Source organism: Ictidomys tridecemlineatus, chromosome 11 (genome assembly GCF_052094955.1).
Source record: "Ictidomys tridecemlineatus isolate mIctTri1 chromosome 11, mIctTri1.hap1, whole genome shotgun sequence".
In the NCBI taxonomy this organism is placed as follows: domain Eukaryota; kingdom Metazoa; phylum Chordata; class Mammalia; order Rodentia; family Sciuridae; genus Ictidomys; species Ictidomys tridecemlineatus.
This window is the reverse complement of record NC_135487.1, coordinates 14,489,213-14,517,099: the sequence shown is the minus strand read 5'-3', so window position 1 is coordinate 14,517,099 and position 27,887 is coordinate 14,489,213. Positions and strand designations below refer to the sequence as shown.

Below are 27,887 nucleotides of genomic sequence, written 5' to 3'. Positions count from 1 at the left end.
TTGATAGACCTTTATTTTATTTATTTATTTATATGAGGAGCTGAGAACCGAACCCAGTGTCACACATGCCAGGCAAATGCACTAACTCTGAGCCCCAGCCCCCGCCCAACACAATTCTACTTTTAAATGGGCAAAAACAGAACAAAAACCTTTCCATAGAAAAGCAGCATCCCAAAAAAGTACACATGCACCACACTGTGCCTGCAACTGTATCAGAGTCAAATCCTTAATGTAAACAATCCTATACTCCTTGGTTTTGGATTAAAATATGCCTCTAATTCTGAACAACTCATTTAGATTTTTTTACTCTGGTACTGACAATTGAACCCAGGGAGCACTCAACCACTGAAATACATTCTCAGTTTTTTTTTTTTAATTAGTTATTGATGGACCTTTATTCATTTATTCGTTTATATGTGGTGTTGAGACTCAAACTCAGTGCCTCAAGCATGCTAGGCAAGCACACTACCACTGAGCCACAACCCCAGCACATTCTCAGTTCTTTTTAATTTTTTATTTTGAGACATGGTCTTGCTAAACTGCCAAGGTTAAACTTGCCATCTTCCTGCCTCACTCTCCTGAGTTTTGTTTTTTATTTTTTTAGGTGAGAGAACATTAGTAAGCAGAAATATGCATGAAGCACTGGTTCAATGGAAACCTTTTTTTTCTTTTTTTTTTTTGGGGGGGGCAGTAGTGAGGATTGAACCCAGGGACCTCTGCCACTGAGTCATATCCCCAATCCTTCCCCTTTTTTAAATTTCTTTTGAGGGCAGGTACTGGGGATTGAAATCAGGGGCACTTAACCATTGGGCCACATCTCTAGCTCTATTTTGTATTTTATTTCGAATCAGGGTCTCACTGAGTTGAGACAGGGTCTCATTGAGTTGCTTAGGGCCTCGCTAACTTGCTGAGACTAGCTTTGAACTTGTGATCCTCTTACCTCAGCCTCCTTCTCTCCTGAGTTCTTGGAATTACAAATGTGCACCACCACACCAAGTTCTTTTAGATTTAAAATCAATTAAAGGGAGCTGGGGATGTGGCTCAAGCGGTAGCGCGCTCACCTGGCATGCATGCGGCCCGGGGTTTGATCCTCAGCACCACATACAAATAAAGATGCTGTGTTCACTGAAAACTAAAAAATAAATACTAAAAAATTCTCTCTCTCTCTCTCTCTCAAAAATAAAATTTAAAAAAAATAATAAAATAAAATTAATTAAAGTACATAATGTTAAGGAATCACATAACTGCAAATAATTATCTCCAGAATTTAAAAGTTGCTTCTACCAGGCACAGTGGCATATATGTAATCCCAGTGATTCAGGAGACTAAGGCAGGAAGATCACAAATTTAAGCCTGGCCTCAGCGACTTAGCAATACCCTGTCTCAAAATAAGAAATAAAAAAAGACTGGGGAAATAACTCAGTGGCAGAATGCCCCCTGGGTTCAATCCTCAGAAAGGAAAATTTAAAAAACAAAGGTAAACTTTTAAAGAAATAGGATAAGGGATAGGGATGTGGCTCAGTGGTAGAGCACTTGCCCTAGCGTGGACAAGACCCCAGGGTCAATCTCTAGCATCATAAAAATCAAATAAAAATAAATAGAGTAACCCAAACCAAGTTCCTAGTCCCAACCCTTATAAAGTTCCCCATTCCATCTCTCTTGAATAACTGGTAACAGCAATATAATATGTAAAATAACTGTTCTGTTCATGGTTGTGATTTTTTTTTTTTTGAGAATCTTAATATTTATTTTTTAGTTTTCTGCGGACACAACATCTTTGTTTGTATGTGGTGCTGAGGATCGAACCAGGGCCGCACACATGCCAGGACACCTGTTAAGGATAATATATCATCACTTCCATGTAATATTTACGAGGGAGGGAGGTCAATCTAAAAGATGAGGACTTGAGTTTTTCAGGATGGAATAAGGGGATTTGGGGCAGTATGTTACAAGGAAAAACAGCAAAACTATATACCACATTATAAAATACAAAGAAAGGGCTGGGGATGTGGCTCAAGCGGTAGTGTGTTCGCCTGGCATGCATGTGGCCCAGGTTGGATCCTCAGCACCACATAAAAACAAAGATGTTGTGTCTGCCAAAAACTAAAAAATAAATATTAAAAAAATTCTCCCTTTCTTTAAAAAAAAAATAAAGAAATAATAAAATACAAAGAAATATGTCATACCACAAGTTCCTAAAAATATTACATACGTGAACAATTACTAGGAAAAATTTTATAGCAAAAATATAAAACAAATTATTTGAATCACAAATGGAACAGCTAATTATAGAACTTTCAGAATGTTAAAATGTTGGCTTTGAAGTACTGTAAACTTTGCAGAATACTAGAAAACAAATTACTCAAACTAGGACCAAGGACCCAAGAAGAGAAGAAATTGGAGACAATGACTCCATTTCAAAATTTCCTTTGCAGCCAGTGGACAATCAATTCTTCAGTCCATTCTAACACACCTTGCCTAATTTTAACTTGAGATGAAGCTACATCCCAAAGATCTCTTTCATATATATCGGGTTCGGTTCCATCTCAAGAAAGTCCAAACTAAAATACTTGTACAATTCTTCTGTCAGGTTTAAGCCAAAGCAATAATAAATCCTATGTGGCTCTACCATTCACCTGTATTAGAAACTTAAGGGAAATTTTTTTTCTACTTTTCTACTCATAGCAAACATTAATTGACACCCCAACAGCCTTGAACCTAATGGATATTACTAATCCACCATTTTCTCAAAACTTTAAATTTTTCCATGGTAGGGGCTCAAGATGTGGCTCAAGCAATAGCACGCTTGCCTGGCATTCGCGGGGCACTGGGTTCGATCCTCAGCACCACATAAAAATAAAATAAAGATGTTGTGTCCACTGAAAACTAAAAAATAAATATTAAAAAAAATTCTCTCGGGCTGGGGATATGGCAGTAGTGCACTCTCCTGGCATGCGTGCGGCCCGGGTTCGAACCTCAGCACCACATACAAACAAAGATGTTGTGTCCGCCAAAAAACTAAAAAATAAATATTAAAAAGTTCTCTCTCAGGCTGGGGATGTGGCTCAAGCTACCGCCTAGCATGTGTGTGGCCCGGGTTCGATCCTCAGCACCACATACAAATGAAGATGAAGTTGTTGTATCCGCCAAGAACTAAGAAAAAACAAAAAAAAAAAACAAAAAAACAAAGAAAAAATAAATAAATGTTAAAATTCTCTCTCTCTGTCTCCCTCTCTCTCTCATTCTCTCTTTAGAAAAAAAAAAAGAAAAAGTTCTCTCTCTCTTTAAAAAAAAAAAAATTCTCTCTCTTTAAAAAAATAAAAAATAAAAAATAATTCCATGGGAAAGAAAAAAAACTTCATCAAACAAGCATAAGAAATACCAAGCTAAACAGATTCTCTGATGATCTAAATTCTCTGAATTTTTAATAAACTTACATATTATGAATTCCAAGATCAGGATATAATAAGTAGAATTTCCAATTTATTTGACACCCAAACCCATAGAAATATCTTTTAGGTATTCTGAAATACACTAAACATAGGCACTATTCTAACAATTAAAATTATCCACTACCTCCATATTTAATAATTTACAAACTATTACAATGACTGAACATTCCCTTTTGCCCTATAATGAACAGAGCAAATAAATAACATAACCCAAAATAATTCATACATTTCCTAGCTTAAATTTTAGGAATATATTTGTATACTTTGTGAAACAAAGGAAGATATTAGACATTGTTTAAATCCTAGCCCTGATATTAACAGAAAATATCCATTTATTTCAAGTTATCTGATAAATAAAAATTTACATTTTAAAATATAATAATTTATTTTAAAATCTTACTTTTGGGGTTGAGGATATGGATCAATGTGTTTGCCTACCATGCACACAGCCCTGGGTTCAATCCCCACCACCACAAAATATAAACATAATCTGTTAATCTTAAACCCTACAATAAAAGTATGTTTTTTCCTGGAGAAAAAAAATAAATGATACATAGATGGTTCAATTTCAGAAGAGCTCTAAAACAGAGCTCCTCTCAAAGCATTCAGCTAGTAAAACAAGTACTAGTAGTTATAGTAATTATATTATGATGAAAGTGTATGAAACAGGGTTTGGGGGGGGCGGGGGGGTAGTTTACCAGAGATTGAACCCAGGGGTGCTCAACCAACAACCTACATCCCCAGCCCTTTTTATACTTTGTTTAGAGAAAAGTTCTCACTAAGTTGCTGAGGCTGGCTTTGAACTCAAAAATCCTTCTGATCCTAATGAGATTATAGGCATGTGCTTACCACGCCAAGTCCAGATATTATTCTTTTTTTTTTAATTTTAATTTTTTAGTTCTTGGTGGACACAACATCTTTGTTGGTATGTGGTGCCGAGGATCGAACCCGGGCCGCACGCATGCCAGGTGAGCGCGCTACCACCTGAGCCACATCCCCAGCCCCCAGATATTATTCTTTAAAAAAAAAAAAAAAAAAAAGTATTCTTTTAATTTTCCTACTCTTCTTCATCTGCTTTTAAACAGATTAAAAAACAAACCAAAAATATTACAAATAAACTGCCTACTAAGAGAACAAATGGGGGGCCCGGGGTTCAGCGGTAGAGTACTCCCCTAGCATGTGCTTGCCCTGGGTTCGATCCTCAGCACTGCATAAAAATAAATAAAGGTATTGTGTCCAACTACAACTAAAAAAAAAATTCTTTAAAAAAAAAGAGAACAAATGGACTGAGCTTAAATATTGCTTATTCTTTTTTCTAAATTTATATTCTTCTCACACTCATTTTAGCACTAATACAGTATTCCTTTATTCCACCACAACTTCATCCTCTGATTTCACTTGTTCTTCCTTTGAACTGTTCTCTGACAGCTTTTCTCTTTTCAGTAACAAATACTGATAATCTCTTCACTGAAAGGATAGCTTTATACCTAACAATATAATAGATGGCTTCAGACTGCCACCTGGGAGGAAGAGGATGGACACAGGTGTGCCTGAGATATTGATCCCCAGCTCTCCTGGCATACTGAGTCTCCTCTGGCCAGCAAGAAACAGCCTCTCCATTTACCCTAGGGTGGCATACAGATACCTTTCTATGGCTACTTTGATTTGAAAAGGGTTGGGAAGCATTACTCTAGAGCATATACTGCACAAAAATAATGCTGGTGAATTTCTCCTACACCCAATAGTTTAAGAAAAAGGAAACATATTAGGGAAATAAATTCAATGTACTCCTTGAAGAATAGCAATAATTTTTCAGGATGGCAGCTTAAATATTAGTTATTAACATTTCTCCCCTGAGATTAGAGATGTGGCTTATTTTTACTTCATTTATTTATTTTGGTACTGGAGATTGAACCCAGGGGTGCTCTCCCATTGCACTGAACTATATCCCTAGACCTTTTTTATTTTGAGACAAGGTCTTGAACACTAACCAAACTTTCCATCTTCCTGCCTCAGTCTCCCAAGCAGCTGGAGTGGGCTTAGAGCATAGCACCACTATGCACAGCTAGTTATGATTTATTTTAACAAAGAAACCAGAAAATACTTTTCAAGTTGGACCACCTAAATGCCAACTTTGTATTTCACCTCTAAGCTTTCATAACCAATATGAATTATCCTGATCATAAACTTAGATCATTCCTCAACCAGAACAACTGGTTTTCAATAAAATGTCATTTAAGTTCAAAAGTAAATTCATATGCTAAACTAGAACTTATGATTATTACTAAGGGAAACAATAGCACTTTAATAACTTCAAACAATTCACTAGTTCCTCATAAGGAACACAGACAAGGAGGTGATTCTACACCTTAAGCAAGAAAGCATAATTCCTTTAAAAGCCAAACAGAGCTGGGCACAAAGGTGCATGCCTATGATCCCAGAGGCTCAGGAGGCTGAGGCAGGAGGATTTCAAATTCAAAGCCAGCCTCAGCAATTTAGCAAGGCCCTAAGCAACTCAGTGAGACCCTGTCTCTAAACAAAATACAAAAAAGGGCTGGGGATATAGCTCAGTTAAAGCACCCCTGGGTTCAACACCCAGTACCAAAAAAAAAAAAAAAAAAAAAAAAGGCAAGCATAATTCTTTTTTTTTTTTTAATTTTTTTTAGTTTTCAGCGGACACAACATCTTTGTATGTGGTGCTGAGGATCGAACCAGGGCCGCATGCATGCCAGGCGAGCGTGCTACCGTTTGAGCCACATCCCCAGCCCAAGCATAATTCTTTTAAAAGTCAAACAGGCTTCAGATTCATTTTCAAATTAAAATCCTTGCAATTCTTACATGGCCTAAAAGAAACCTGGCTATCCTTCAGTAGAGGGGAACAAAATAATGCACCCATCATTGTTTCTGAAATACCTTACAACATCACCATAGCAATTCCAGTTTCAAAAAGAATGCTTCAAAACTTAATACACAGGGACTAGGGATCAGTGGTAGTGCACTTGCCTGGAATGTGTGAGGTTCAATTCTCAGCATCACATATAAATAAATAAATGAAATAAAGGTCTATTAACAACTAAAAAAAGAGATGAAATTAAAAAAAAAAACATGCTGGGGCTGGGGCTCAGTGGTAGAGTGCTTGCCTGGCATGTATGAGGCACTGGGTTCAATCCCCAGTACCACATAAAAAAACTAAATAAACAAAATAAAGGTATTGTGTCCATCTACAACTAAAAATATTAAAAAAAAAAAAAAAAAAACAATACAGGGGCTGGGGTTGTGGCTCATTGATAGAGAGCTCGCCTATCCTGGGTTCGATTCTCAGCACCACATAAAAACATAAAGGTAATGCAACTACAACTAAAAAATAAATATTTTTTAAAATTTCAAATTATAAAAATAAATAAATATTAAAAATTTTAAGAATACAAATAAAAATAACGCAAAGATTGCTAAAATACAGTCTGACTCAGAAAATTTTGCCTGATTCCTCACACTCTTTCTTCTACCATATCGGTAAAGATAACTTATAAAAATGTTTATTAAAAAAAAAAGCCACGGGCTGGGGATGTGGCTCAAGCGGTAGTGCGCTCGCCTGGCATGCGTGCAGCCCAGGTTCAATCCTCAGCACCACATACAAAGATGTTGTGTCCGCCGAGAACTAAAGAATATTAAAAAATTCTCTCTCTCTCTCTCCTCTCTCTCTCTCTTTAGAAAAAAAAAAAGCCAGGTATGATGGAACATGACTATAATCTCAGCTACTGGGAAGGCAGAAGCAGAAGAACCACAAGTTCAAGATCTGGGCAACTGAAAAAGGCCCTGTCTTGAAACAAAAAATAAAATGGGCTGGGAATGTAGCTCAGTGGTACAGAATCCTTGGATTCAATCCCTAGTACCACACATTTAAAAAAAAAAAAAAAAAAAGTGAAAAGGCAACATACCCACTTCATTTTTTTTAAATTTTATGGATTTAGTCTAGGGGAGGGATGGTTATTAAAATGTTTATGTTTAGGGTAAACACAATTTCTCAAAGGTGGGAAGGAGTCTAAAAAGTTGGAATAGTGAGAGCCAACACCTATATAGCACTGTGTCACTGAAGTTAAGTACTTCACATATCAACTGATTTAATCTTCAACACTGTAAGATTATTGCCAGCTCTATTTTATAGGAGGAAAACCAGAGTCACAAAGATGTTACTTAGACTATGTTTAACTAATAAATGGTAAGGCTAGAATTTGGACCCAGGAAATACAGAATGAAAATCTACACTTTGAATCACTATAATAGCAGTATATCTCCCAAGGACACACAGCGGCAGAATTAAAATGGCAAATGGAAATAAATGGCTTACTTTGAGAAATGTGTTAAAGTATTTAGTGTTAAAGAACAAAAGCAAGGCTAAATGTGGTGGTGTACACCTGTAATCCCAGCCACCCAGGAACCTGAGGCAGAGGATCCAAAAATTTTAGGTCAATTGGGTAACTTAGCAAGACCCTATCTCAAAATAAAAAGGGCTAGCAATGTAGAGATGGTAGAGTGCCCCTGGACTCAATCCCAGGATGGGGTTGGGGGTGACATACACAAGTGAGCAACACAGCTTAAATCAGAGGTTTTATTCAGGTGACAAAGCACTTTCTGAATCCATAATTCAGCAATACATCTTTTGCTGTATTAGAAACCATTCTGGCCAGGTATGATAGCACATGCCTGGAAATCCAGCTATCTGAGATACTGAGGGAGGATTACTAGAGCCCAAGAGTTGCCAACCTGGGCAACATAGCAGTTCTTTTTTTTTTTTTTTTTTTTTTTAAAGTTGTACATGGACACAATATCTTTATTTTATTTAATTTTAATATGGTGCCGAAGATTAAATGCAGTGCCTCTTCCATGCGAGGCAAGAGCTCAACCACTGAGCCACAAACCCAGCCCACCATAGCAGTTACAAAAGGAAAGGAGAGAGGGAAAAGAAATTGTTTTGGAATTTTGCATAATCATAAAGCCAATAATAGGTTAAAATAATTTTTTTTCTAAAATTGCAAGGAGGAATACCATTTTCATGGCAAGAGATTTGATTTCACTTCATCTAATTAAGCAGTGAAAACAATGTTCTGAGCAACTGGTGAAGTATTCTGACATCTGGGATTTACAATAGCAGCAATGGCAGACACAGCTGAGATGGCATTAATAAAAACTGTTTTAATAAAAATCCTTTGAACTAAAAGACATGAGCAACTAAAAGTAGAAACTCCTAAGAGACAAAACATAACAGAACCAAGAATGTGATAGTGTAGAGAAGCAGCAAAACTAAGCTGTTGTTTGAAAATAAAGAAATAGAGGAAGATAAGGAAACAGATGTTAAATCAGAATAATTTTTAGGAGAATAAGAGAGCTAATCATGAAGAGTTTCTAAATGGTGGCAAATTGTCCAGATAGTGCAGCTGCAGAAGATATAGGACTTAACAGATGGAGAAGGTAAAGCAGAGATTAGTAATCACCACTTCAATGGGCCCAAATATGGATATAGCTGACTAAGCACAAAACTTGTCTCAGAAAAAATAGCACGAAGGCCTAGGAAATATTCAGAAAGAGAAAATGTTAACACTCTGACATCACCAAATTCATTCATTTGATAAATATTTCTTGAAATCTATTATGTGTCTGGCAGTATTCTAGGTGCTAGAAATCTGGGATGCCATACCAAGATAAAGCCAAAGTCTCTTGGAATTCACATTCTAACAGGGGAAATTACCAAATATATTTGGAAGAAAACACTGAATAGGCATTATCATAAAACAATGGAGATGGGCTGGGGATGTGGCTCAAGCGGTAGCGCGCTCGCCTGGCATGCGTGCAGCCCGGGTTCGATCCTCAACACCACATACAAACGAAGACGTTGTGTCCGCTAAGAACTAACTAACTAAATAAATAAATCTTAAAATTTTTTAAATAAATAAATAATAAAACAATGGAGACCTTTAATATATAGGTATATAAAGAGCTGGTTATGGGAGATAAGTGAACACAATATTAATCCTCCCTCCCTATCAGACAAAGTCTTATAGCCTAAAGTGATTATTGTTTTCCTTATCCTCTAGGGATAATAAATAGAGAAATGCATTTAAAATGTATCTACAAAGAAAAGTACAATTTGATTTTTACTTTCAAGAAAGCCTGTCAATATTACAATCCAGGGGCTGAGACTATGGCTCAGTGGTGGAGCACTTGCCCAGAATGTGTGAGGCACTAGGTTTGATCCTTAGCACCACACAGAAATAGAATAGAGGCATGCTGTCCATGTACAGCTATAAAATTAAAAATATATATATACATATATTACAATCCAGACCAGGCAAATAATGGTACTTCAAAATTTCCCAAATTTGACAGCTATTGGATCAAAACATTTTATTAGTATAACTTTGTAATATAAAAATAACTACAAATGCTTCCCTAATATACCATAAAATTATAAGTGGAAAAAGTATCCCAAAAAAGCAATATGAATCTTCTTCTTTTTTTAAAGAAAGAGTGAGAGAGAGGGAGAGAGAGAGAGAATTTTAATTTTTTTTTTTTTTTTTTAGTATTTGGCAGACACAACATCTTTTGTTGGTATGTGGTGCTGAGGATCGAACTGGGGCCGCACGCATGCCAGGCGAGCGCGCTACCACTTGAGCCACATCCCCAGCCCCAGCAATATGAATCTTGAAGCAAAAACTTCAATATTTGGTCTTGATGGGCTTTAAAATCACACTAATTCACACTCACATATTACTCTAGGCTGCAACATTTGGTTTAGATTCCTAAAAAATAATTTGGTTTACTAAGCATGGGTGTTGGCCATAATATGAAAACATATTTTATGGGTAAGTAGAGGATTTGATCTTTCAGGCCTTAAAGAAATTAATGGGGGCTGGTATTGTGGCTCAGCGGTAGAGCTGAGCCTGGCATGCCCGGGGCCCTGGGTTTGACCCTCAGCACCACATAAAAATAAATAAAATAAAGGTATCATGTCTAACCAAAAAAAAATAAATCTTAAAAAAAAAGATTAATGGAAAGCAGCTCATTTCCCATCCCACCACCGCCCCTGTGTCCTGGAGATTGAACCCAGGAGCACTCAGTCCTTTCTATTTTGAGACAGCATTTTACAAAATTGCCAAGACCGGCCTTAAACTTGTGATATTCCTGCCTCAGCCTCCAGAGTAGGAATGAGCCACCACACCTGGCTAGGAGCTCATTTTTAATATTTGATTACCAATCTCTTATCTTCTTGTCTCAGTCTAGTATTGTAAATCCAAAATATTATTATATTTTTAAGAGACAAATGTGTGTATATATAAATCTGTTACAGAAGACTCAAGAAATAGATAAGTGTTCCAATTTTGTGCTTCTAAAATATGATACCATGTTAAGGTTAACAAATGTATTTCAAAAGATCCAAGCTCCATACCTATCCAATCTTCTGTAACACCTACGTACTACAGAAAGCTGATTTCAACCTACCACTCCTTTTAAGTGTTTCTTAACAAGTAATCTGTGTTCTCTATATACAAATGAGTAACAATGGGAAAGCACTTGTTCCAACAGGAGCTACCCTTGATTATAAAGATGCATAATATAATTGGATCTCACTTGCTTAAAAATGTTAATATTACTTGGGGTTTCTTTGATTAAAAATTCAAAATTCATTTTTAGTAACAACACTAAAATCCCCACCAAACAAAGATTAGGCATAAAAATAACTGGTTCTCTTTTCAACATATCCTTACCACAAAGAGGGAGCTTGAGTAGACTTGGGCATATTTTCTTCATCAAATAAGCCATTGAGAAGTCAAACAGTCTAGGAAAGCCATTTTGGACCCAGGAATTGCTCCCTCATATAAGTTGACTGGGGACCTTAAAGTTAACGCCTAAGCGACTACAGATGGTGTGTCTTACGTTTAGACACATTTGAAACAGCCAAGAACGCAGATACCAGGATTTCAAAACCTCATGTCTGAATACGATGTGTTTGGGAAGCCGGCAGAACGGGCCCCTGGGTGATGGCCGGACCAAGTCCGCAGGAAGCTGTCTTAACTTGGTGAGCCCCTGACTTGTAGGAGTTAAAACTCTCACCCCTTATATACTGCGATGACGTAATCTTCCACACTGCATTTCTCTTGGACTTAAAGGGGAGGGGGGGAACGAACAAAGAAAATTTCCCCCTAGCAAGGGGAATTAAGGAAGCGGTTTCGGGAGGTGGTTAGGTAACTCCCTGAAAGCGAAGCCTGAGCCGAACAAGAGCAGAGTCGGAGAAGCAAACGGCAAGACCAGGAACTCAACCCAAGGCAAGAGTCGGTGCAACTGGGGGCGCCGGGCAGAGACCCGCCCTGCCCAGCCAAGCACCGGGCTGGAGGCCGCGGAGCGGCGCCCGGCGGAGGCCCAGCCGGCAGCCGGGCGGACCCTCCCCGCCGCCACTTCCCCGCCGCGGTCGCAATTCCGCTCCCCTCCCCCGCCCGCCGCAAAATGTCCGCGGCGGTGCCCCGCGAAGCAGGAAGTCCACGCCGGAGCGCAGCGGGCAGGACCCAGCCCCCGAGCTCTGAGAACCGGCCCCAGCCCGCCCCGGCGCCCAAGCGCCCGCAGGCGGTCCTGCGGCCCTGAGCCCAGCATCCCGCCCGCAGGACCTCGGGAGCCCGAGGGCCGAAGGGAGGGGGAGGGGAGCCGGCGGCTGGATGGGTGTGACCCCTTCCTTCCGCCGCTGCCGGTGACAGCCCGGCCCGGCCGCGCCCTCAGTCCGGCACCCCGGGCCCGGCCGCGCACCTCTCGCGGGCGAGCGCCCCGCCGCGACCCCTCCCCTCAGTTCCCGCAGAATCCGGACCCGCACGAGCCCGCGGGCGCACGCGAGCCCGGCGCTGCCCAGCGCTCTATGCCCCCTGACCCCCGGGGGCCCCAGACACCCGAGGCCCTAGAGACCGAAGAGGGCTGGGGGGATCGCGCGGGGTGACCGGACGGTGGGGGAGCCGCTCTCGCTGGGAGCCTCAGGCCCCGCACTCACCTCAGCTTCTCCGCCGGGGCGTTGGCAGCGCTGCGCGGGGTCTCCTCGGCTGCCGGACAGGGGCACGCACCTGACGTCAGCACGCAGGAGACGCACGGTTGGGTGCCCGCGGAAGTGGGTGGGACGAGGAGGTAAGAGAGGCGGGAGCGGTCCCGGGAGGGGCGGTCCGGGGCGGGGCGGGGCGGAGCCTGAGTCTCCTCCCACCAGCCGGGATTGCTGCGGTTTGCCCGCCTCCCACCTTCTCAGCTGTGCTCCGCACCTCTTTCCTTATGATTGAGTGTAAAGCGCTGACACTAACGTTTATTTTAATCTTGCAACCTCTTGAAGCAAAGAATTATCCCCTTTAGCTTCTGAGAGAGTAGTGACTTGTCCGAGATCACTGCAAGTGGATGACTTCCTGATAACCCCGGGCGTACGTTCAATCCGCTCGGCTTGAGAGGTGAACTCCGCTCTTCTTACTCTGCCCAGACCTCGGTGTCCCTGGCTGCAGCCACATGAGTTTGCTGTTGGGTTGGAGACTTCCTCCCTTCCCAAGGCCTTGCATTTATTGCTCTGCCTTCCTCTTTTTCCCTGCACCTCATATGTCTCTGCCCTCCCTGATCATCCTATCTTGGTTTTTGTTTTTGTTTTCCTGGTACCGGGAATTGAACTCAGGGTCGCTCAACCACGGAGCCACATCCCCAGCCCTATGTTGTATTTTATTTAGAGACAGGGTCTCACTGAGTTGCTCAGTGCCTCACCGTTGCTGAGGCTGGCTTTGAACTTCTGATCCTCCTGCCTCAGCCTCCCCAGCCGCTCGAATTACAGGCGGGCGCCACCCGGTTATTTATTTTATTTATATTTATTACATATATTTATTTATATATATATATATATTTTTTTTTTTTTTTTTAAGAGAGAGAGAGGGCTGGGGATGTGGCTCAAGCGGTAGCGCGCTCGCCCGGGTTCCATCCTCCGCACCGCATACAAAACAAAGATGTTGTGTCCGCCGAAAAAGACTGAAAAATAAATATTTTAAAAATTCTCTCTCTCTCTCTCTCATTCTCTCTCTCTCTCTCTCATTCACTCTCTCACTCTTTCTTTAAAAAAAATTCTCATTCTCTCTCATTCTCTCTCTCCCCCCCCTTTCTCTTTAAAAAAAAAAAGAGAGAGAATTTTAATATTTATTTTTTAGTTCTCGGCGGACACAACATCTTTGTTGGTATGTGGAACCCGGGCCGCACGCATGCCAGGCGACCTTGCTACCGCTTGAGCCACATCCCCAGCCCCTATATTTTTTTTTACTATGTTTATTCACCTGTCTTCTCTGACACTGTGCAAGCTGCGGGAAAACAGAGATCTTCCCTTTTTCATTCACAGATGCATTCTAATGATGGAGAAACTAACTTATTTTAATAATATTTCACATATTTGGCCAAGAAAGTCTCCTAACTCCAATATAGCTGATCTAATAGTCGTGTGGTTTTTTTTTTTTTTTAGTTGTACATGGACACAACATCTTTACTTTATTTGTTTATTTTTATGTGATGCCAGGGATCGAACCTAGTGCCTCACACATGCTAGGCAATCTTTCTACCACTGAGCCACAATCCCAGTCCTAATAGTCATGTTTTCTTTTGTATTTTTTAATTACAAGAGCAACTACATTTTTTAGTGTTTACTACAGGCCTGATGCTAACAGTTTTGCATGTGGTAATAGATTATTTCTTTATTTCTTTGTGTACTGAGGATTGAACCCAGGGATGCTTTACCACTGAACTACATCTCCAGTCCTTTTTATTTATTTTGAGAGAGGATCTCACCAAATTGCTTAGGCTGATGAACTTGAAAAATCCTCCTGCCTCAACCTCCCAAGTAACTAAGATTACAAGTGTGCAAACACCAAGCCCAGTAGTAGTTACTAATTTAATACAACCAACCTGTGAGTTAGGAAGTATCACCCTCATTTTGTGGATGCATGAATTGATTCTCAGAGGCATTAAGAGACTTGCCTAAGGTCATCATAGCAGGCAGTGGCAGAGCAGGGACTTGCTCTCCAGAGGCTGGGTCTAGTTAACTACTATGATATCACACCACCCAGCATATATAATTTTTTAAGTTTTTTTTTTAGTTGTAGTTGGACACAATACTTTTATTGTATTTATTTTATTTTTATGTGGTGCTGAGAATTGAACCTGCGTCCCGTCCCACACATGCTAGGTGAGTACTCTACCGCTGAGCCACAATCCCAGCCCACAACATATTTATTCTAAAGAAATCATAAGCCTGGGCTGGGGATGTGGCTCAAGCGGTAGCACACTCGCCTGGCATGCGTGCAGCCCGGGTTCGATCCTCAGCACCATCTACAAACAAAGATGCTGTGTCAGCCGAAAACTGAAAAATAAACATTAAAAAAAATTTCTCTCTCTCTCTCTCTCTCTCTCTCTCTCTCTCTCTCTCTCTCTCTCTCTCTCTCTCTCACACTCTCTCTTTTAAAAAAAAATAGAAAGAAAGAAAAAAATCATAAACCAGTCTGGGATTGTGGCTCAGCAGTAGAGCTCTTGCCTAAAGCAGGCAAGGCCCTGGATTCCATCCTCAGCATCACATAAATGAATGAATAAATAAATAAATAAATAAAGGTATTGACAACTACAACTAAAAAATAAATATTAAAAAATATATTTAAGGGACTGGGGTTGTGGCTCAGTGGTAACGTGCTTGACTAGCATGCGTGAGGCACTGGGTTCGATTCTCAGCACCACATACAAGTAAATAAAATAAAGGTCCATCAACAATTAAAAAATACTTTTAAAATATATATTTTTTAAAATAAATCATAAGCCTCTGTGTAGTACCACACCTAATGATACCAACTATGAACATGTTGGTATACATGTTTCCACAGTATGCATTTTTCTATGGATATACATTTATTGCAGAAAAATAAAACTGTAAGCTCCTTCTCTCACTCAAAACTACACTATGGATGTCTTTCCAAGCCAAATAAAGCATCATTTGTAATGGCTCATTCTACTATGTGGGCATTACAATATTTACTCAATCTCCTACTGTTGGAATTTAGTTTGGGCTATTGTAAAATTCTTTTTCATTGCTGGTAATCAAACCCAAGTCCTTCTCCATGCTAAGCAAATGCTCTGCCCCTGAGCTGCACCACCTCTAGCCCAGGCTACTGTAATTTTTGACTACATAAATGTATAAGCTTAGTTTCTTAAACTGCAGGGGGATGTGGTGTTTCTCTCCTTCCACAAGGCACTGCCCTTTCCTTCATCCCATGTCACAAAATCCCATGAATGTTCCCAAACAAAATCTGCCCTTTCCCTAGTATTAGTATCGACTATTAGGCTTTTCCTGCCTTTATTCTGAGGACAGGAACTCACTCAGCACTACGTTAGGTTTTTGTCAGTCTCTCCTTGACGTTTCACTGACCCCAATTAGAAAGGTGTTACTAGTTGACCCCAACCTCTGCTGTGCTGCCAGCCCAGACTCCAGCTTCTCTCTCCTAGTAACTGGGGAGCCGCCCATGAGCCTCCAGCTCCCCTTTGCCTGTGGTACGCATTCCAATATCCACCATCTCTCCTGGAGGAGCCCCTGCCTCCACTCTCAATCCTAGTACCACTAGAAGAGAAGACCCTGTCCCTATATGCAGGGACAAACATGTGACCCAGGCTTGGCCAATCAGAGCACTGTAGAAAGACTCTTTACCGCTGCATTTCAACAACTGGCATGTGATCCAATAAGCTCCAATTATGGCACTTGGACAGAACTGTCCATTTCAATGGATCTATTTGCTGGGATCTGTGTGTGATGGTGGCACTACTGGCAGCCAGCTTCCCACAGGGAGGAGAGAGTCTGCCTGAGAATGAGACCAAGGCAGAGGGGGGGAAGCAGAGCAGAGAGAGACGGAGATGAGATGTAAAACCAAGTCCCAGTAACCTTGCATGAGCCACTGGGTCCAGTCTTGCTTCAGTTTTTGGTCACATGAGCCTACAAATTCCCTCTGCTGCCTGAACCAGGTGGAGTTACGTTTCTCTTACAATCCAAGATTCTGCAATCCCTGTCCCCCGGGGGCCCTGTGTAATATGTCACTACCCTCTGTGCAGAGGGCTCCCAGATCTCTACCTCCTCCAGCCCCTGTTCTCACCCCCATTTCCAAATCCCCAGCTTCTCCGAGGTCCCACGAGCATCGTCAAGTCTGTCCTCCATTCCTATCTTCTGCAGGTGCTACAGAACCTCTATCTGTACTTGGCTCCTGTATCCTTGACATCCAAGGGAACCCAAACTTTTCTGCCTTGTAGACTCTATGTCCATGAAACTCATGTCCAGTCTCTAGAGGCTTCTTTTAAGAATCTGTGCTTTAATTCATTTTACTCAGGGAAACATTCACCTTCACAGATCTCAGCTCCAATGAGTCATTCCTTGGTTTTCTCTTTTGTCTTCAGAGGAAGATTCAAAGTTCTTTAGTTGGGCATATATACTGGGCCTCCACTGTCTGGCACCAACTTGCTATTCTAAGTTCTTGCTATTTCCCTTTGGTATTAGCTAGGGTTCTCCAGAGAAACCAACCAATAGGATGTAAACAGATGTAAAGATCCATCGACAGGCAGAGAACTAGCCTATGTAATTACAGAGGCTGGCAAATCCCAAGGTCTGCAGGATGGGTGGGCAAGCTGGGGATCCAGGACAGTCAAGGGTTCTCATTCCAGTCCACATTGAAAGGCCTGAGACCCAGGAGAGCTCATGCTTAGACTCATTGTTTCAGCAGGGCACAGTGGTGCGCACCCATAATCCCAGAAGCCTGGGTGGCAGAAGCAGGAAGATTGCAAGTCCAAGGCCAGCCTCAGCAACTTAGTGAGACTCTGGCTCAAAATAAAAAATAAAAAGGGCTGTGGATGTAGCTCAGTGGCAAAGCACCCCTAGATTCAATCCCCAGTACCAGAAGGGGAAAAAAAGAAAGAATTCATGTTTTAGCTTGAGTCTGAAAATGAGAAAGATTTTTGCCTTACTTGGGGGAGGGTCAGCCTTCATGTTTTACACAAGCCTTCAACTAATCAGATGAGGCTCGCCCACATAAGGAACAGCAACCTGCCTTGCACACTCTCTTCTAGAAACATGCTCACAGACACTCCCAACACAATGTTTGACCAAACATCTAGGCACAGATCAAGTTGACATAAAAGTAACCATCACACCTTCCCTCACACAGCTAGACTGGATTTCTTAGCATTACACATACAGGCACCATGATTTCTTAGCTCTCTGCCCCTGCTCCTGCTATCTAAAACACCTTTCCTGCTCACCCATCCTATCCGTCAAGTCCCACTCTCCTTCCCAAATGGACCATACCTTTCACCAACACTGACCCTGTGTCCCCACTCCGCCAAACTCCAATTCTTCTTTCCTTCACTGAGTAACCTGGGCCTCAGCTCGGAAGCCTCCTGGACACCCCTGGCAATCAGTCCTTTCAAGATTTTGTATTTAAAGCATACCATACTGGAATCATTCACTGGTGTGTACACCAGAGGCTGCATGAGAGAAGCCTAGAGCTGCATTCTGTGCCAAATGGCAAAGACCACAAAGCCGCTGCCGTCTATCTCCTGGAACCTGCCAAGGTTCACTAAAGGGGAGGAGGATCTACCTCAAAGATGCAGCTCTCTGTGGTCTGCAGTTTTAGAATTTGTGTGAGAAAATCCTAATTTAAAGCTTTCAATGTGATTCATAGGCAGCAAAACTAGAAAGAAAAAAGGATGAAGAGATTATCCTAAAAACCGAGCTACTGGCCACATCTAAAGGGGGTTATAATCCAGAAGGGAGGGGGAGGGGCGGTGTTGGCAACATCCGTGACCTGGGTGATGCATGGGTATTTGCTTCGTAATTATTTGTTATACTTGGGCATTTTATGTGCTTTTCTCATGTGTAGTAATTCATAAAAATGAAAGTTAAAAATAATAGCATTGTGAGCTGGGGCTGTAGCTCAGGGGCAGACCACTTGCCTAGCATGGTGTGAGGCACTGAGTTCAATTCTTAGTACCACATAAAAATAAACAAATAAAGGCTTTCTGTCCATACACAACTATAAAAATTTTTAAAAAAATAATAACAATAGCATTAAGACAAAATCTCTCAGCTGGGAACTGTGGTGAACCCCTATAATCCCAGCAACTCAGAAGGCTGAAGCAGGAGGATCACAAGTTCAAGGCCAGCCTCAGCATCTTAGTGAGGCCCTAAGCAACTTAGGGAGACCCTGACTTAAAATAAAAAATAGGGGCTGGAGATGTGGCTCAAGTGGTAGCGCACTCACCTGGCATGCGTGAGGCACTGGGTTCGATCCTCAGCACCACATAAAAATAAAATAAAGATATTGTGTCCACCTAAAACTAAAAAATATTTTTTAAAAAATTAAAAATAAAGGGCTGGGGTTGTGGCTCAGTGGTAGAGTGCTTGCCTGGCACATGTGAGGCACTGGGTTTGATCCTCAGTACCACATAAAATTAAATTTAAAAAGGTATGTGTCCATCTGCAACTAAAAAAATTAATAAAAATAATGTCTCTCTTGTTAAAAGGCTAATATCCTTGCATGAAATCTGCACCTTCATCCTGACTGCTCTGGCTGCTCATGGGCCAGGCCTTGCAGCGATCCCCAGTCTGCTGCTGGGACTCCAGAAATGTTCCTGCTTGGTGGCCATACTTTAATGGGCTCTCACTGAGGGTCTCCTTCTTGTGCAGCCCCCTGCTATGTCCCTATTCCATACACTATGCTTGCTCAGAGACCTGAACCCTTGTTGGAGTTGAAGAAAGGAGAGGAACTGACCAAACCTGTTTCTTTCCTGACTTTTCTCTAACTGGTCCAGGCTTGCCTCCCTCATCTCAGTTACACCTGTCCAGTGCAAGTGATCTGGGTCACTGCAGATAGGCGGATGAGTTGGGACAGGGGAGGGAAGAAAGACTACCAGGAACAGAACTCCATCACCATCCCTGCAAGGTTTGGTAAGAATCTACAGCCAGGTGTGGTGGTACACACCCGTAGACTCAGAAACTCAGGAGGCTGAGGCAGGAGGATCCCAAGTTTGAGGCCAGCCTCAGCAACCTAGTGAGGCCCTAAGCAACTTAGCAAGACCCTGTCTCAAAAAAAAAAAAAAAAAATTAAAGGGCTGTGGATGTAACTCAATAGTAGAGTACCCCTGGGCTCAATAAATTAAAAAAAAAAAACAGAGTATCACATGTCACAACTTCAGCTTAAATACAATCTAGAATTGCTCACGTTGGCTGGTTGGTCAGGAGCATGTTGTAGTCTATATTCAATAGTTAGTGTCTCTTTCGTGCTCAGTGCCTTGGATACAAAGAATGACATTCCCCTCTTATTAATGCCTTTAATGGATTAATGGATTTTCCCCTCCCTTGGGATAAAATCCAAAGCTGTGACCTACAAGGCCCTCGGCAGCTGGCCCTTGACCATCACTCCATCCTCAAGTGGACCACGCCCTCTCTGGGCTCCAGCCACACTGCTCTCTTCAACGTCCTTAGACATCCTGGGTTTATTATGCCTGCCTCGGTGCCTCTGCACATCCCTGCTGCTTTCTACCTGCAGATCTTTGCTCAATGCCATCTCTTCAAGAAGAGCTTTTCCAACCACTATCACCTCACGCTGCCTTATTTCCTTCTTCAAGTTTATTACTACCTTCATATTGTCTCACTTCTTTATTTTTCTTAGCATCTCTCTCCTCCCACTAAAAAGTCAATTCAGGGGCTTCCTTCACCACTGGACCCTCAGTGCCAGAACACAGTGCACACTGAATATGTCTCTGTTGTGGAAATACAAGGAAATGAAAATCCATGCGCTACTCAAGGAATTAAGATCTCACAGTGAGGCAAACAAGATTTAAATCTTTGGGCAGATGTAGGGGAATGAGGAAAGCAGAGCACTCACAATAGTCACAGCTGCCGCTTATTAAGTTCTTCCTCTGCTTCAGGCACTGCTCTAAGTATTTAATATGTATCAGCTCACTTGAAATTCACCAGAACTCTGAAATAGGAAAACCCATCAACCAAAATCAGGCATGGAGAGGTTGGTAACATTTGCCATCATACAGCTGAAAGGTGGAGGAGCTGGGATTCAGACTCACAGGTGACCAAGGAAGGTTTTCCCAAAGGGGGAAGGTTTGATCTGGGTCTCAAGAAGGTGCCCAGACTGGGTGGGCCAGGAGAGGGCACGCCTCATCCTGGCAGAAAGAACTGGCATGTCCAGGTGCCCAGGCATGGAAAACAGGATGCTCGACGTCCATCGTCTACCCAGCACAAGAAGCCACCTACGAAATGATCCCACTAGTTCAGAAACAGGAAACTCTACTCTAGGGCAGTTAGAAATGCAGACATCATATTAAAGAGCAGTTATCTCTCAGGGGATTAATGGCTGGAGGAGGACATGAGGAAATATTCAGATTTTTGTTATTGTTGTTGTTTTTACTTTGGAGACTTGGTCTCACCATGTTGCCCGGGCTGGCATGGAACTCACAAACTCAAGCAATCCTCCTGCCTCGGCCTCCCAAGTGGTTGGGTCTACAGGCATGTGCCACTATGTCTGGGTCAACCTTCTATATTTCGATCTGGAAGGCAGCTATACCAATATGCCCACTTCTACAAATTCATTGAGCTGTTAAGATTTGTGTAATTTACAAGAGGCATGCTATATTTAAATTGTTAAAAAATGAAAGATCACTACAGCAATAGTAATGACCTAAAAAACAAAACGCTTGTGATTTGCCAAGATGTAGATGTTTGGGAGTCTTGATGAGATTTGACTGTGCAAAAGATAATCCTAGGGGAAAGGGAGGCAGGGGGAGTGGGAGGGCAGGACAGGATCTGTAGAAATCAGGACTGAGAAGATGAGGCCGGCTTGGCAGAGGGGCTCAGAGGAAAGAGCAAGATCAGACAGTCAGGAAAGAATGACTCAGTCCTCCCCTCACCAAGCAGACTCAGGTACAGAGTACTTATGGAGGTCTTCTGTTCCTCCAGTGCTGTGGGAGGATAGCCTTATCTGGGAACCAGACAGGGACAAAGCCAATATAGGAAATGAAGCTCAGAGAGAACTTGTCTGAAATCATATACCTCATAAGTGGAGAAGTGACCACTGCTAGGGACTTCTCATTTGTGCTGCTAAGACAGGGTTCCAAAACACTGTGGACCCAGCCGGGGGTGGAGTTTGGAGGGAGGAAGTGCAGGAGGCCCAGGCTGTTTTGGTGGTGGTGGTGGCTTCCTGCCCAGGAGCCACACCCAGCTTCAAAATCACCATTCTAGGCACTCAAGGTTGTTGCTAAGCACCAAAGGGGCCCTTGAGCTTTTAAGCAGAGCCAGCCAAGGGCAGTTAACCTCACCTCATTGCAAGGTCAGGTGCTGACAGAGCAGGAAGCAGCCTCCTGAGTGAAGCCTCCCCCACCTATTTTTGTTTTATTTTTACCTCCATCCTCAACCCACCCACAGGAATTAGTGGTCCCATTCTTTGTTCCCTCCCCAACATAACATTTAATGGTCACCCATTTACTACAGTTAATTGCGTTCACTAGAAAGAAAACCCATAAGTCAGGCAGCAGCCACATGTCCCACAAATGTCAGGCTGTGTGCTGAGATCAGCCCTGCACAGGCCCTATGTCAGATGACAGAAATGCAGATTCCCTCTTGGAGGAGCTCACAACCTGCCAGGGGACAGAAAGGAGAGGGTGTGCTTAGTGTAATACCCAGAACAGGGATGGCACATCGGGTACATAATGCATACGTGCTGAATGAACAGGGACTGAGAGAGAACGACAATTAAGGTGTTACTGGAACGCATGGGAGGACCTCAAATGTAGGTTCAAAGCAGAAACCAAAGAAGGCTTCATTAAGGTCACCAGGTCCATATCATAAAGAACGAGAGGCCCGGGTACAGTTCAGGGTAGAGCAGTTTCTCAGGATGTGCGACACCCTGGGTTCAACTCCTAGCACTGAAAAAGAAAAACAAGCAGGCTGGCCGGCATGGTGGGCTGTGCTGTAGTCCAAGCTACTCAGGAGCCTGGGCAAGAGGATCACTGAGCCCAGGACCACAATCAATCCCAGGAGTTGAATGCCAGCCTGGCATCATAGTGAGATCACACCTCAAAAAAAAAAAAAAAAGAAAGAAGGAAGGAAAAGAAAAAAGGAATAGGAGTAGGCTGGCAAAGACGGGGGAGGTAAAGTGGAGGGACATTCTGGGCCAAGGGAAAATGCCCAATAAATGCACAGCAGTGGGTGAGAAGAAAATGTTTAGAAGAACAGTCAGGCCATTGTCAAGTGCCTTGCACTGAGCTGCCTATGGAAACTGACCACACATGATATTCCTGGGAAGGCCAGCTGCACCAGAGTCCTCCAGCCACCACCCCCATCGTGGTGGACTCCTTGTGGCCTCCATGTCCCCTGGAGCTGGCTTCCTCCCAGTAGTCAGGGCCTGGCAACCACTCACTGCTCAGGGAGTAGCTGCCCAACAGATGACATGTTTTTCCATGGCACCAGTAGGTCACTAGGAATCTCAGGTTACCTGTCCTCCCAGCACCGGCTTTCACTGCAGCTACCTGGTAGGGACATTTCTTCATCACCCTCCTCCTTCCACATCACTCACACATATATAAGTTCTCAATTCTTTAGAATCAGGGTCTGGATTGACTTAAGAACACAATCGACTGGCTACACAGACACCAGAGCCACTCAGGGAGGGGACTAGGTATGGGGAATTTCTCTACTCCTGAATTCCAAAGGTCTCGAGACATTGGAGCTGGTCCACTCTGACATTCAGATAGTGTGGCCTATAGCAAAGGCATGAGGGGCTAGGGCCAGAAGAAATGCAGATAAACTCTAGCCTCCCCACTTCTTGTTTATGTGGGAAAAGAACTCTCATCTGGAAATTCACTTCCTTGGAAAAGAACTGGTATCCCGGGTCTGTTGGGAGAAACTAGTGATGGTTTCAAAATATGGAAACTGAGTCCTGGCTCTGTCACTCACCTCTCTAAACCTCCCCTGTGCTTCAAAGGTGTGACTCCATGCCTAAATCCTGACCTTGCACTTCCTATTGGAAAGTGGAACAAGGCGACATTAAATAGCTGCAAAGTAAAGAAAGCAAATCTCTCTATATTGGTAAGCAAAAGACCTTTAAGTCTCACTGGGCAATAAAGAAATTTATGGCACAGGAAGTACTGAATGAACATCACCAAGGACTGGGTTACAGCTCAATGGTACAGTGCTTGCCTAGCATGTGTGTCACTGGGTTTGATTCTTAGCACCACATATAAATAAAATAAAAGTCCACTGACAACTAAAAAAATTTTAAAAAAATAAATATATACCAAACATGCTTATGAATTTTGTGTAAATAAAAAAACAGTTATATAATGTGTGTGTATGTTTCTGCTCACATGTGATTTTCTGGAAGAAATTAATAAAAAATTGATATAACAAGCTAATTAATTTTTACTTTTATGCCATTCTCTCGTATATTAGTTAACTTTTTTATCCACAGGCAAATATTTCTTTCACCTTTAAAAAATGTCAGTAGGGCCAGGCGCAGTGGTGCACACTTGTAATTCCAGCAGCTCAGGAGGCTGAGGCAGGAGGATCACAAGTTTGAGACCAGCCTCAGTAACTTAGCAAGACCCTGTCTCCAAATAAAAATAAAAAGGGCTGGGGATGTGGCTCAATGTAAAGTGCCCCTGTGTTCAATCTCCAGTACCAAAAAAAAAAAAAAATAGTACATAGCTCAGTGGTAGAACAGTTAACAAGCATGTGTGAGATCCTGGGTTCACACCTCAGGACAGAAGAAGAGAAGATGGGAGGGAAAGGAAAAGAAAGAAAAAAGTCAGTGATTAAGGGTCATTTTTGATTTGGGGGTTCCCCCCATACTCTGTGTGTGTCAATAAATGTTATTTTTCTGGAATATAGCTCAGCGGTACAGCACATGCCTACCATGCATCAGACCCTGGGCTCAATCCCTAACATGGCCAAATAAATAAATAATCTAACTAAAGAGCTTAGAAATATGTTATTTTAAATTGTAAAATAATAATTGATTGATTGATTGATTGTACTGAGGATTGAACCCAGGGGTGCTAAACCACTGAGCCACATCCCCAGCCCTTTTTATGTTTTATTTGGAGACAGGGTGTCACTTAATTGCTCTGGGTGGCCTTGAAGTTATAATCCCCCTTCCTCAGCCTCCAGAGCCCCTGGGATTACAGGCATGTGCCACCATCCCCTGCTCCTAAGAGCTTCTTAAGACTTACCAGAGCCAGGCATGGTGATGCACGCCTGTAATCCCAGTGGCTCGGGACGCTGAGGCAGGAGGATCACAACTCCAAGGACAGTTGAGCAACTTTGTGAGACCCTGTCTCTAAAGAAAAAATAAAAAGATTTTTAAACGCTGCTTCTAGAAAACTACACACTTCCATAAAACTGGGTTTTGTATTTGTATTCTAGCACCTAGAACACTCCTGGAGGCAAAGGAAGTACTGAATGAGCATCAGCAGAAGACATAAAAGTGCCACACCGAGCAATCAGCTTCAAAAGCCATTTCTGAACTGGCACCAAGCTTGTCACAGGAGCAGATCTACAAGCCCAAGAACCAAGACAGAGGCAGAAAGGTTCCTCCAGACAGGGTTGAGCTGGGGAAGCAGCTGCTGTTTACTCAGTCACCACCACAGCCACTGCTCTGTTTCGGCTGTCAGTCAAAACACAGGTCTCAGAACACAGAAAAGCAAGCGTGACCTCTGTTGCAGGCAGAGCAGAATGGAACAGTGTCTCAGCGTCACAGGGAGGTGTCTGCCCAAGGACAAGCAGCAGTACAGAGGGAATGGAAATGGAGAAGGAGCAAGTGGGACAGCTCTGCCTAAGTGCAACTTACCTCTTGTGACCCTGTTTATCCCTTTCTTAGTTTTGTCCAATTTAAATCCTGTTTTGAAAACAAAGGCCACAACTGTTCCTGTCTCTGCTCAGTGAACACGGCCATAGTTCTTACCTCCAGGTCACACCTACTCCTGAGAATATTACCTTACCCAAACACTGACCGTGGTGATTACCACAGGACATATTATTATCAAGAACCAAATTTTAATACTTCAAGAGCATCCCCAACAAGTTACGGTGGGGTTTCAGAAACTTTCATGTCATGTCATCAAAGTGAGAATCATGAACTCTGAAAACTAAAGCTGATTACCTCTTTGGATACAAAAAACAAAAAACATTAAACATATTACAAAGTACAAAAGAAGGAGGCATCTCGTAGAAGAAAAACAAACTCTTGTTCCAAGTAGCAGGACACTTGTCCTAACAAGAGGGCAAAGCAATTCCTTCTGGAATTTATAGTCCCAGGAACTAAAGCAGCTCCAGCCAAAAGGAGGTCCAGTCACGGGCTTTGAAGGGCTTTCAGCTTCAAAAACAAGCTCCAAGATGGAGGTTCAGATTTCCCAAAGCCAAAGTTGGATTCTACAACAAAGAGAAGCTCTGCTTTACTTCTCACAAGCAGGCAGAGAGCCAGTGATTCTGACTCCAGGTTGACCCCTCAGCGCTTGAGCTCTGAGCTTCTTAGGCTGCACAGCCTGGAGCTGCTCCTCACCAGCATCTCTCCTTCATGTGACCATCAAAATCTCAACCGCTGTTCAGCAAGCTCCTGAGATGTCCTAGGATGTCCCCAGGCCCAGCTTCAACTTCATAACAGGACTTCCTCAACCTCTCCCTGGAGGTTGAAGGGTGGAGGGAACTGCTTTGTGGCACAGCAGTGAGGTCCTCAACAGTGTTCAGTGAGGGTCTCTGGAGGGAGTCCAGCAGGTTCCCATGGAACCTGAACCCAGGAAGCAAATACTAGGATGGCTTCTGGCTCCCCAGCTACCGTCTCAGTTGGTGGTGAGCTCATTTGATCACTCTGTACTTCTTTATCTGCAGCCCTAGGGAAACTTCAGTCTCCATTCTGGGACTCTGCACATATTTCAGACTCCCAGGCACAATTACAAAAGTCAAGGTCAGCTAAAACAGACCAAAAAGATCCACCCTGATCTCGTGGATCTTGTCCAGGCCCAGGTTGTGTAAGCTTTCCAAATTTAACAAGGTTTTCTTAAAAAGCTACTAGAAATTTTATTTTTGTTTTCTTTTTGCTGGATCAATTGACACAATTGAGAAAATGTGCGAATAGTTTGCCAAAATGAGAAACAGTTTTGTTTTATCATAGAGGAGGCGCTGTACCAGGGATTGAACCCAGAGGCGCTTAATCATTGAGCCACATCCCCAGCCTTTTTTAAATTTTGAGATAGGGTCTCACTAAGTTGCTTAGGGCCATGACAAGTGCCTGAGGCTGGCCTTGAACTTGGGATCCTCCTACCTCAGTCTCCCAAGTCCATGGGATTAGCAGCACTTGCCACCAACCCCAACAAAGAGAAACATGGACTCTTTTTTTGTTGTTCTTTTTAGTTATATATTATAGTAAAATCTGCTTTGGTATATTTATATAAGCACAGAATATATCTTATTCTAATTAGGATCCCAGGATTGTGAATGTATACAATGTTGAGATTCACTATGGTGTATTCACATATGTACACAGGAAAGTATAATAAACCTGACAAAACTATCTTTCCTATTGAGAAATGTAGATTTTTTTTGTTAAGTATTTGTAGTTGTAGATGGATATTTTATTTTTATGAGGATCGAACCCACTGCCTCACATATGCTAGGCAAGCACTCTGCCACTGAGCTACAGCCCCAGCCCCAAGAAGAAACATAGATTCTTAACAGCAGAAAGAATGAATGACCTTGCATGCACTTCCTGGCATTCTATATGACATTAGGCTACAACAGTGAGAATCATATACACAAACAGGAGTGGGACTTTAAAATCATGGGTGCTTGCTTCTTCCAGCCATCTTTACAAAACACTTTCCAGATCCATAAAACAATTGATAAAGATGTACCAAAACAGAGAAAAACTCCCCATCTACTCTACAATCTGTTCTACCTCCCTACAACTCTCAGAGCTGCTTAGAAGAGCAGGGGCTAAGGCTAAAAAAACAAAACAAAACTTCCCTCTGCTTTAGGATCCTCCTCCTCCTCCAGTACCAGTATAAGGGAGCATGTCAGAATCCTAGCAGTGCAGAACTCCCACCCAGGACTTTCAAACAGCTGTAACGGAAAGGGAGTATAGCACACAGTAATCCCAGCTACTAGGGTGGCTCAGGCAGGAGGATCACAAGTTCAAGCTCAAGGCTAGGCTGGGCAACTCAGTGAGACTCTGTCTCTAAGTATAAAAAATGAAGGCCTGGGGATGTGGCTCAATTGTAGACCATTTGCCTAGCATACATGCCATTCAATCCCCTGCCTCAGTCTCCCAAGTCGATGGGAAAAAAAAAAGTGTTCAAATGACAGAA

General features: G+C 42.5%; 1 protein-coding gene and 2 long non-coding RNA genes across 5 annotated transcripts in view; 1 reads left to right on the top strand and 2 right to left on the bottom strand.

The window, feature by feature from the left end:
* The window catches only part of Cdc42 (cell division cycle 42), a 42,137-nt gene extending 29,515 nt beyond the window's left edge, over positions 1 to 12,622 (bottom strand). Inside the window, exon 1 of one of the 2 annotated variants that reach the window (XM_013364570.4) lies at positions 12,481 to 12,622. The gene's annotated coding sequence lies outside the window, so the exon portion shown is untranslated. The remainder of the gene's footprint in view (positions 1 to 12,480) is intronic. The other variant, XM_013364567.4, reaches the window with a different exon arrangement.
* Positions 11,481 to 27,094, top strand: LOC120890661 (uncharacterized). Its single transcript, XR_005735017.2, has 2 exons — positions 11,481 to 12,611; positions 24,952 to 27,094. It is a non-coding gene; the product is annotated as an uncharacterized LOC120890661 (long non-coding RNA).
* LOC144367925 (uncharacterized) lies at positions 13,359 to 25,111 on the bottom strand. 2 transcript variants are annotated; one of them, XR_013427569.1, is made up of 3 exons: positions 24,955 to 25,111; positions 24,759 to 24,865; positions 13,359 to 13,478 (listed from the first exon to the last, which is right to left on the bottom strand). It is a non-coding gene; the product is annotated as an uncharacterized LOC144367925 (long non-coding RNA). The 2 variants fall into 2 exon arrangements; XR_013427568.1 differs by lacking the exon at positions 13,359 to 13,478 and adding an exon at positions 16,815 to 22,166.
* Positions 27,095 to 27,887: the final 793 nt, after the last annotated feature.